The sequence below is a fragment of the Nelumbo nucifera genome, chromosome 2 (genome assembly GCF_055504915.1).
Source record: "Nelumbo nucifera cultivar China Antique chromosome 2, China Antique-T2T, whole genome shotgun sequence".
Taxonomy (NCBI): domain Eukaryota; kingdom Viridiplantae; phylum Streptophyta; class Magnoliopsida; order Proteales; family Nelumbonaceae; genus Nelumbo; species Nelumbo nucifera.
The window spans coordinates 68,977,207-68,988,393 of record NC_142650.1 but is presented as its reverse complement, the minus strand read 5'-3'; the positions used below and the strand labels follow the sequence as shown (position 1 = coordinate 68,988,393).

The 11,187-nt window shown below is 35.6% G+C and overlaps 1 pseudogene; it reads right to left on the bottom strand.

The window, feature by feature from the left end:
* Nucleotides 1-527: 527 nt before the first annotated feature.
* On the bottom strand, nucleotides 528-10,955 carry LOC104601517 (uncharacterized; annotated as a pseudogene).
* Between the last annotated feature and the right edge of the window lie 232 nt (nucleotides 10,956-11,187).

Genomic DNA, 11,187 nt, shown 5'->3' with positions numbered 1-11,187 from the left:
CGCCCGAAAATTTGTGGGCTGGCTAGGCAAGTTTCCAGACCGGTCCAAGAATTATCAGCCCTAGCCCCTAGGGCCCCGCTTGATGGCCCAGGTTGTTAAACGTGACGGCCAATTTTTTTTTTTTTTTTTTTTTTTTGTTTTTCACATACCTACTTACGAAACGAAAATAAGTAAATAACTTAGGATTTCCATTAGATAAGGGCAACTTTTTGCCTTTAATATCAATAAAAAGTAATATTTTTATATAATAACCAAAATAGAGTAGTTTTTCAAAAAAAAATATCAATAAAGGGCATTAAACACTGTTGCTCATCTTCCTCCTCTCGCCGGTTTTGTTGAAGCATCCTGATAGATTCATACATCGTAAAATCAACAGTAGCCGATAAGACATTGAGAATTATACTCTCTTTCGGCCCTGGTTCAGCTCCTTAGAGCGGGCCTTCTCAGCTTGACCTTCTACCTATATACAGGCCAAAATGGTGCAAGACTGACGGTAGCCGAAGTTTCTCAAAGTTTGGTTTCTTCATTTAATTACTGGATCGGAATTCACCGCTTCGCATCGCTTCACTACCAACAGGGAGAAATTTTGGAAACCAAGTTTGATGACAGAGCTTGTCGCCAAGAAACCCGAGCTCTGTGCTCTCCCTCCAGTCAGCCATGGTGATCCTATGTCTTCTTCCCACCATGATAAGGTCGTAGTCGTCCTCCAGAGATCCAATTAGAGGAAGCACATGCCCCTCATCCGCCACGACCGATTCATGGTACAAGACAGATTGCTTGTTCATGCTCTTAAATTGAAATTCGAGCAGAACTGACTCATCAAGCTTCTTCTCAGCCTCATAATCGTCACTGTCGTCACTGTCGTTCGATAATCGGAACCTTATCACGGTGATGCTCACACCTGGGTGATATGACATGCGGTTGGCATATGCCAGTGTCTCTCGGTCGTTTGCTTCGCCTAAGAAATAAGAATATCAGCAATGCCTTATAGGAGAAGTGCTGGCTAAGCACGGCGGGCCGCCGGTAATCGTGGTCGACGAGGATCCCCACCGAGCAAGGTGCACCGACGAGTACGTTTAGGTTAAGGTTAGACAAAGCACTGCCCCTCCCAGCAGCCATGTTGGAATAGTTCTTCTGAAAAGGATTTGAAGGGATTGCCTCCGAACCAGATGCTTCCGGAATAGATCAGGGCTTTTGGTTCACATATGACTTCATGTATATCTATTTCCAAAATATTCATTCCATGGACGAAGGGTTTATTGTCGGTCGACATTCTCTCCCTCTGCTCGCCTTCGCCCTCAGGTGATGCACAAGAGAGAGAGAAAGAGAGAGAGATTATTGGATTAATGGAGGAGAAATGGGTAGAGGAGCAGCGTGTTTGATCGGTCCGGTAGAAGGTAGACGTTGATGGGCGGAGGTGTCGTCGGAGGTGGGCGGAGGCGTGTCGGAGGTGGCAACAGGCGGCTCTGATGAATAAGCTATAAGAAGAAGTTTATATTATTTTAAAAAAAGTTAATTTATTTTTAAAATTTTATTAAATATATTATTTTTATTGATTTTAAGAGCTGAAATTGCCCTTATACGCTATAAACCCAATAACTTATAACTGCCATGTGAAACGTATGCCATTTATTTTGACAGTTATTTCTGTTATACAAAAACAAATTTACGCCTATTGGTGAATAAATCAAGAAATGCCAGATGTAAATTTCTCACCAAAATCTCCACTGCTAGCCCGTCTATTACCAATCCCTCAACTCTATCGTCAGCTACTATAGACCCTACCAGCACAGCCGTTAAATCAGAACATCCTATCTTCCTCTTGGTACATGCACAGGACGAAAGATCCCAATCCAATGGTTCTCGAAAGGGAACACCGTTTCTTAAACCGCGTGCGTTTCTAGAACCTTTTCCGCTTCTGAAATTTCTTGATAAATATCTAGGAGTCTTCGTCTTCATTTCTGAAAAAGATAGATCGTCCAAAGTTCGGCCGGGCGATCGACCAAGTTTCATGGCGAAGACCCAGCGGAATCCGACGGATGGGTCTTTGAATCGAGAACTGATTCTTTTCTCCAAGGATATTGATCCTTTCTACTCATCTTCATCCCGTCTGATTTTTATTTTCTTCTATTCAAATCGAAGAGAGGTTGTTTCTTGGAGACCCTTCGATTGAAGATTTACAGGATTCAGGAGGTTTTTCTTGTGATTTGTTGCAATTTCTAATTTCTGACGAGGATTTCATTGCATTGCATTTTCTCGATAACTGTTCCTGAATCTCTCTTTGTAAACGGTTTTTTCAGGAACTTTTGAATCGAATCCTGATTCAAAGAGCAGAGAAACAAAGAACGACTGAAGTAAAGATTGAATCTCTCATTATCTACAGGAAGTCTCAACTTTTTTCTTTCTTTTCTTGAAATTTCGTTTCTTATTCTTTTAATTCCACATCAAATTCATCTCACGCCAACTACAAGCGAGAGATGTTTGGAATTCCAAGACGTCTCCCGCCAAGTTATGCCTTTCTCATCCCAAAGACGTCTGGACGTTCGGACTTCCAAGACGTTGGGCTTTCTCATCGGAGAAAACCTTCTCAAAATTCTTCTCTCCTAAATACTTTTCTCATTCATCAGATTTCTCACCTTAGAACCCTTTCATCTTAGAACCTCAGTCATTAAATCTCTTTATTCTCAGGTTAGTCTCATTTTCTTTTTTCTTTTTTTCAGTTTCATTGAAGCTCTTCATTTTCGAGGCTGCAGCTTCGTTTTGTTTATTTCTTTCTTCAGGTTAGTTTAGAGGAGTGGATCAAAGCCAAACCTTTCTCAAAGTTCGATTATTTTCAGGTTGAAGCTCTTCATTTTCAAGTTCCATGGTTGCAGCTTCATTTTGTTTATTTCTTTATTTCAGGTTCGTTTATTTTTCATTACGGTTTTTTATTCTTTTTTTTTTCTTTTTACATCAGGTGTGGAGTGGGCAAGGCTTGGGCAACCGATTTTAGCGTCTGAGTTTGCTATTTGCATCTTCTGCTGTTGTATTTGAAGTGAACGAAAACCCGGGTACAAATTGCAATTTCTTCACATTTTTTTCACGATAACAAAGATTGATTCTATCATTAGACAACGTGTTTATGTGATTAGAAATTGAAAATCAAAAATTAAAAAAAAAGATCATGAAAAAATGAAAAAAAAACTATTCGGGTTTTCATAAGACCCGTTTTCTCGACAGGGTAAAGAACATAAAACGGGTCAATGCAGACCCGTGTTCAATAATGTCAGTCGCGTATTAATATAACGAAAACTAATTTATCTATAAATGTCCCTAAATTATTTAAATAACAATTACTTTTGAAAAAACTAATAAATAATAATAATAATAATAAATATAAATATAATAATAATAATAGGGGTTCAACCAATATCATAAAAGAGGCCCATCAAGTGGTATTCATCAAATTCACGGGGTACAAAAACCAAATCGAAACCAAATTATAGAAAAACTGAAATAACCAAAACCAAAATTTGCAGTTTGGGTGATTTTGGTTAAAATTGAATTTTAATAATATATATATATATATATATATTATGAAATCAAATTTCATATTATTATATAATAATATATAAATATATAAATATATAATATTATATATAGATTATATCTTACATACTATATATTATATATTATATATAATAATAGAAAATTTAGTTTTCAATTCTAAAAACTGAGACCAAAATCAAATTAACTGAACCGATTTAACCAAAAATAAAAAAAACCAAAATCAAAATTTTTAATTCATTTTTTTTGTGTGATTTTAACCTAATACTCACCCCTAGCTTTGATTGGTCAAATCTCTTCTGTATTATAAAAGAAGCCCATGAATTTTGATAAATACCACGTTATTGGTCACCCTCTTTATGATACCTGTTGATTGACTACAAGTTTTTGGGTTTAAACCTCCCTTAGTTTATATGAAACATCTCCTATATTTTTAAATAACAACAACCTCCCCTCCGTTAACAATCTTTTTGCATTCATTTGCCGGTTTATTTTTTTTAAAAAAACCAATATTACCCTTCGTCATCCTTTTGCCTTTAATTCTTGTGTCTACCTATATCTGGGTGAAAACCTCCCCAAGTATTATTTTCATGTTTTGATTCTTTGAAAGTCCGAATAACGGATTCATCTTATTCCTATTCCACAAGTTAATTTTCAGTTGTCATAAAAAGTAATAGAAAAATCTTTCTTTCTAGAGGTGAAATGTTGGCTTGTACTCCAAATTACATTTTGCGGCCATGACTTTGATGAACACGGTCCCTTTTGTTACTGGAGTTCATGAGCTCTGTACCAGCCCATATATGAGGGTTTCATCTTATACCAAGAGAATTTCCCTGGCTATAGAGATTTATTAAACTAAACCATAATAATGGGTGGTTGTGTATGAACGCCAAGTAAAAGAATTAGACCTAGAAGCATATTGTCGCAGATCTAACAAATGCCGTGGAAAGATTTCACATTCTTGTGTTTACAAATTTTGTATGGTTTCTACTGTCTCTACTTTTCTATCATGCGACTTTCCTGATACTCAATTTTGTATGGTTTCTACCATCTCTTACCTTTTTACGATTTGAAGCAGAAAAAAAAAAAAAAACCTTATCTTAATTTCCACCGGTGGCATTACTAAGGGTAAAATTCTGTTCATTTCCCACTTTCGTGTATAGGTTATGTTTGGTTGCAATGCAAACGTAAATATGTATACTGCATATTAATCATTTTTTTTAGTTCATGAATGCAAATACCATTCACGTTTTAAATTGTTTTTGCATTCATCTTGTTTGTTTGAAATCGGTACAAAGTGTGGGTACTGTGTGCCCATCATTAAATGCTCCAACTATCTTATACTCTAATGCCTTAATTTTGATCAACAAATTAATTATCAAAAGAACACAAAATTGTATCAAAAAAATAGGTATAATAATCCTCTCTTCTCATAGTACAAAAATGTGAGAAAATACATTTTTTATCTGATAATCATTACTTTTTTACATATCAAACAAACACTCACAGACATCATATCCAAAAAGTTCTATTTACATGAAAAATAGTAAAACATAGACAACTTTCTTTTATTACAAAATACAGATTAAGTGAACATCTAAAATGGGAACTGATTTACATGAAAGAATCCTTTGTTTGCAGATATAAGAATCTAATTCATCCACAGAACCATCCTGTCTTGTTTCTTTCCTTTAAGTTATAGTTGAATGGGTTGTTTTAAAAATTTAAACAATGATGAAGGACAATAAAAATATTTTTATTGATTCTGTTAAATATAACGGTATCTTAATTCAAGAGGGGTATAAGTATTTAACATAAAACTTGGGAAAGGTTTAAGTCTTTTACCCTAAGTTCATGTCTTTCTCGTATCATTTCCCTAACAATAATAATAATAATAATTATTTAGAGAACTGGACCAGACTAATAGGTTGAACTATGACCCACTTGACTAGTTAAGTCATAGCTCTAAAATTGGAATGTCCAAAAGACTGCCCAAAACCATTGACATAGCGAGTCGAACAGAAAAATCAATCAACCAATCCCGATTTTAAAAGATAGGCTGTTTTTTAATTTTTTTTATAACATAAGTTTTAAAGTATTTAAATTTTTTAATATAAAAAAGCAATTCACAACTAATATTTTTAGTAACTTTTTATTTAAACATTCTTATAATAAATCTCAATATTTGAAGAATATTTATTAGGATTACCAATTACTTAAATTAAAGTAATTAATAATTTAAATATTGTTTAAAATAGTAATTATTTTGATTTGTTTGAAATGTAAACTATTTATTTAATTAGAAATAAATTATTTTATTACAAAAACACTATTATTTCACTCTTAAAATAAATAAAATTATTTAAAAAATAATACATAAATAATAAAAAAAGCACAAAAAATAGAATAGATTTACTAACTTATAAAAAATTAAATATTTTTTTAAATAGAATAATATACTGAACAATATAACTAATGAAAGGAAATATTACTTTAAAGTATTGATTGCTTAAATAAGTATTACAGTGTTTTATCATTCCAACAAAAAGTATCACTGTTTTTGTAATTTAATTTAATATCAGAAAAAAATAAATTGCAAAAATAATAATTACTTCAAAGTATTAATTGTAATACTTAATAATTATCTATAAAATTTACAAATATTAAAAATATTTTAAATATTTATATAGTTTACAAATAATTATTTAAAAAATAATTCTACCTGTTAGTTTTCTTGCACATGGTATCAGTTTATAACATTATGATGAGAAACATAAAAAAAAAAAAAAAATGTCTACTCTTATCGCACGTACGGTTCCCGTCTAATCTTGATTTCCTTCTGTTCAAATAATTTCTTGGAGACCCTTCGATTGAAAACTTGTAGGATTGAGAGAGAGTTTTTCTTGTGATTTGATGCAGTCTCCAATTGTCTGATGAGGATTGCGTTGCATGTTCTCAAGAACTGTTCCTGAAACAACTCTGCACCAGTCCAGATCTCTGCTTTGTTTCCTTCACCGGCTCCGAGCAAAACATCAATCCGAGAATGGGGAAAAGCCAGTGCCCGGAAGCGATAGGCACGGCAACGGCCGATTGCGCCGTGCTATGCTGTTGTTGCCCTTGCGGATTCGTGAATCTTATCCTCATGGCTCTCTACAAAATACCAGCTGGGTTGTGCCGGAAAGCATTTAGAAAGAGAAGGAAGAAGTTGCCTTACTGGCGGGGATACACCCGCAGCCCCGACATAGACGAGATGCCGATACGCTCCGAAACCGACAATTTGCACAGATCGGAAGATGAAAAGTGGGATGCCCAACTGGATAAGGAAATCGAGACGATATTTGGCAACTCGGGCTTTTGGAGGAGGGAATCTAGATCTGCTCCCAACAGAAGGTCCCAACAAATAGACCCAACAACCTTTTCAGTCGTGCATCATTGAGAACATCATCACATCAATCTCCCTTGCTGGTTGTCTTTACAAGATGTTAGCGGTCTACAACGGTTCAGTTGTAATGGCTGTTGGGACTTAGATCTACCACAACCGTAACGGTAGTTAATGATAAAAGTAACTTTCATTGAACTGTCAGTCCCTGGGCTCTCTTTGGTTAATAGAAATATTTGTTATTGATTGGTCTTGTTTCTCCATGGTTTTTTTTTGTTCGATAGTTCTGAAAATACTGAATACTTAGTAAGAAATATATATTGGTATTGGCTTTGTGTGAGAAATCAGCTATTCCCATTGGAGTAGCGTACTACAAAATAAACCAGCAAAAGTGGCAGTTTAGAGCCGATCGGTCCAAGTGATGTCTGATGTGGCGGTCTTTGCAAGGCCATCACCTAAATCAGATTTGGCATCTAGCACAGCGGTCTAATAGGTCAGGCACGATGGTTCTAAACTTAAACCGGTCTAATCTCATAAGGGGAAGGCACGTGGAGAAGTCAAAAATACTCTTCCCGCGTGAATACTGAGATTTCTGTTCGACAAGACAAAATGTTTGCAGAGAGACCTTTGCAAGATAACCTTTTCACGAAGAAGAGACCACTTTGATGAAGAGAAGGAAAGTTTTTTTGGCATATAAACGGAGAATTGAGAGGGATTGACAAGAAAATTTAAGGCAAACAAGCATGGTGTAACGCAAAACCAGCATCGAACTTGTTCGTTGTTTGCTTGTGAAGGAGGATGATTTCTTTCCTTTTTTTCCTTTGATTAGGCGGGATTAACAAAGAAATCTTCGACCCTTGTTCGTTTGAGCAGGAGAGAAGAAGGTTTTCTATTTTTATGCATCAATAAAAAATCTATTGAGAACTATGATGCTTGTGTTTTTTCCCCTATTTTAAATGCTCCTCCACACAAAGATTGGGTGAGATTCTTTTTTTTAACCTAGGTCAATATGTTCTAATGGGAAACCACAATACAATTCTTGTGTTTTTCCCCTGTTTTAAATGCTTCTGTGCACACACTATATCATTTCCTGTAAATACAAGGCATGCAAGTGTGCTATTTTGCATGTATACTATAACAGAACAACATGTCTTCCTTATGCAGCTATAAATTATTTAGAACTTCATAACTTTTTGCTGTGAAGTTATTTAAACGAATTTTGATGTCTGTTCTTTAGAAACCCAGGAAATTCAAAGGGGGGGATGGATTTCAGAGAATGAAATGGAGAATTTCTTTATGTTTATTCAGGTCAAGCGGGTTTTGGGACAATGAATAAATTACTGTAGTGGTTGAGACTTATGTACTAATTAGGTTTCCCAAGTTTGAAGGTGGAAGGAGATTGTCAAATGGTTATGGGGCTCCACTCCTCTGACTTCACACTGTGGGCTAGTTTCATTTGTGCTTTGAGGTTCTACAATTACCTCAACACCTTGATCATTGGACTCAGATACTCTATCAGAAAAAACCTATTGGTTTCTTCAACTTCATCTGCAACCAGGTTTTCCACAATGACATCTTCCTCTTCTGCATCCATAGCTTCAATGGTGAGAATTGGTTGCACAGGATTGGAGTTTTCACACTTTTGATTTCTTCATATTGTAAACTAGTTTCAGTTTTTTCAACTGTTTATGAGATCTTTTCTTGAGAACCAAGTGATGGCCCTTATATCTTACCATAACACCTATTAAATTTCTCTAAGTTTTGACAAAACAAAGCACCATAAGCTGATTGTTTGAAAAAAAAAAAAATCCTGAACCAGTCCCCTATCACCATTACAGATAGTAAAAGACACAAATTAATAAAAGCCTCAAGTAGAGTCCTATAGCATCTCTTAGTTTTGTATCCCTGTGTTGGGATTACTTGCTACACCTCTAAATTGCTCTAGAAACTGAAGTATTTTACATAAAATTGTAATACTTGATGCTTAAAGAATCATTCTTTATTTGGAACACAAGTGTAGGTAATGGCTTGGCATCAGCCATGCAATAAGTTTTACATAGTATAGAGGTATTGTTGCCTAGGATTGGCCTGGGGTTGACTTTAGGCATTCCTTGAAATGCTTGTATGTTCTGCTAACTGTACTGCTTGAGTGCTTCATCAATAGCCTGTGTGCAATTATCATTGCTACAAGTATTGTTGCAGTCAAAGCCGTAGGTCTCTTTGATTATTTTGTGGGTTTCATCAGATACCACAGCATGACTCCAAGCATAATCCACTAATCCTCACCAGTCATCGGCATCAGATGTTTTAGGATTTCCCAATTGTGATTCGGTCATGATTAATTAGTATGAAAAACCATAGCCATAAAACTCTATGATAATAGTTAGAATTTAAGGAAGGCTAGAAATAATGCATTATTGAATGTGATAATTACATCATATTTATAAACTAAAATAAAGATTAAATATATTCAAACATAAACTCTTAGGCTCTATTTAGGATTCTATGTAGTCTATCTTAATCCATCTCAAACTTTATCATAACATAACAAATTCTATCTTATTGAGAACTCCTAATCACCCTTATCATAACAGCCCATACATCTAATATTATCTTAATTCCCTAACACGCCCCCTCAAACACATGGGGATCAGAAATCTTCATGTGTTTGATCACAAATGGCTACAATATGATGATAGTTGCGAGGATGTGACATGTAAATGATAAAAAGGTGATCTTGATGGTGTCCTGTTGTGAAGATGATGACAAACTTGCTGGAATGATGATGATGACATGATGACCAGTTGGCATAATGAGAACCTGTTTCTTTTTTTTTTAGGGATCTTCCAACAAAAAACAAGACCTCAATGGGTCAATTCAAATACACCGATGGGCTGGCTTCTTAAACCAATATGAAATGAGCCACAACGGGCCAATCTGAAATGGGCCAACAACGACCAATAAAGACCTCAATGGATCAATCCAAATTCCTCGATGGGTTGGTTTCTTAAGCCAATACAAAGTGGGCCACAATGGGCCAATCTGAAAAAAGGGCCAACAATGGCCACTAAAGACATCAATGGATCAAAGAAATGCCTCAGTAGGCTTTTTTTTTTGTTTTTGAAAACACAAAAAGTTTATTAAAACTAAAGAGAGTAAAACACCCCTCAAAAAAGGATACGATATCAGATAGAAGATGGATTTTGTTTTTTGTGTCTAGGCTCCAGACTCGTAATCATACCCAAATTATTAGTGTTCTCAACTGCCAACCCTCAATCTCACAGTAGTGTCACCGGCGTCGATAACTCTGGTGAGGCCGCCGAGAAAAATAGTTCCAACGGCCGCCTGAAACTTCAGTGTTCCAGCAAAGCTGCAGATGGAGAGATACAGCATACAAATTCTTCATGATCCCTTGCCAATCAGTACTTTGGAGTCCGCATGGGTAGTTTCAAGTAGGCCATGTTTCATGCCTCATAATCCCATAAAAAGGAAGTATGGTGGACCCACCTATTTTTTTGTAAAAGATTGGGCATTGCCACCAAACTTGCGGTTACTGAACACATAATCATTTTCACATAGGTTGAAGATAACCAATACCTTGAAATACTTCATTATATAATGTGCTACTCCAGGACATGATTGGCTGAGGATATGGCTGTACACTAGGAACAACATTTTTATTACAGATGAAAGTGACAAATAGTGTCCCATGACCAACAATGATGGTACCTCCACCGCTAAACCTTCTTACAATAGGAACCTGATCTTGCAGCACAGATCTAACTTCAAGAAGCTCAGAGGGTTTCCCTAAAATCCCCATGACAATGGTGGGAATATTTGTTCCATCATTGATGATACACCAATTCTCTGAGGAGGTCCAAAGAAGCTGTTCCTCCAAGTATAGTTGATGTAGAATGGGTGCTCCTTTAAATCTTACAATATTCATCAATGGAAGGCCAATGCTTCTAGCTTGAGATATAGTACTCATTAAGTAGTAGGATTTAGTCAGATCAACTTACTATCAGCTGAAGAATCCATGGGAAGTCCTTCCAACAATAGAGGCAACCATAAATGTCCCAGTTGAGTATCAGGCCTTCTCTTACTACTTTGTCACAGAATGGACTTAAGAACGAACTATGCTCATATTCACTGGCAAATATCCAATAAATTCAACTTTGGGATCTTTCAAACAAAGTTGGTAAGAGTCTCGGTTCTCTGAGTTGAGAAGATTCAACATCGAACAACACGAAGTTGAAAAGAAT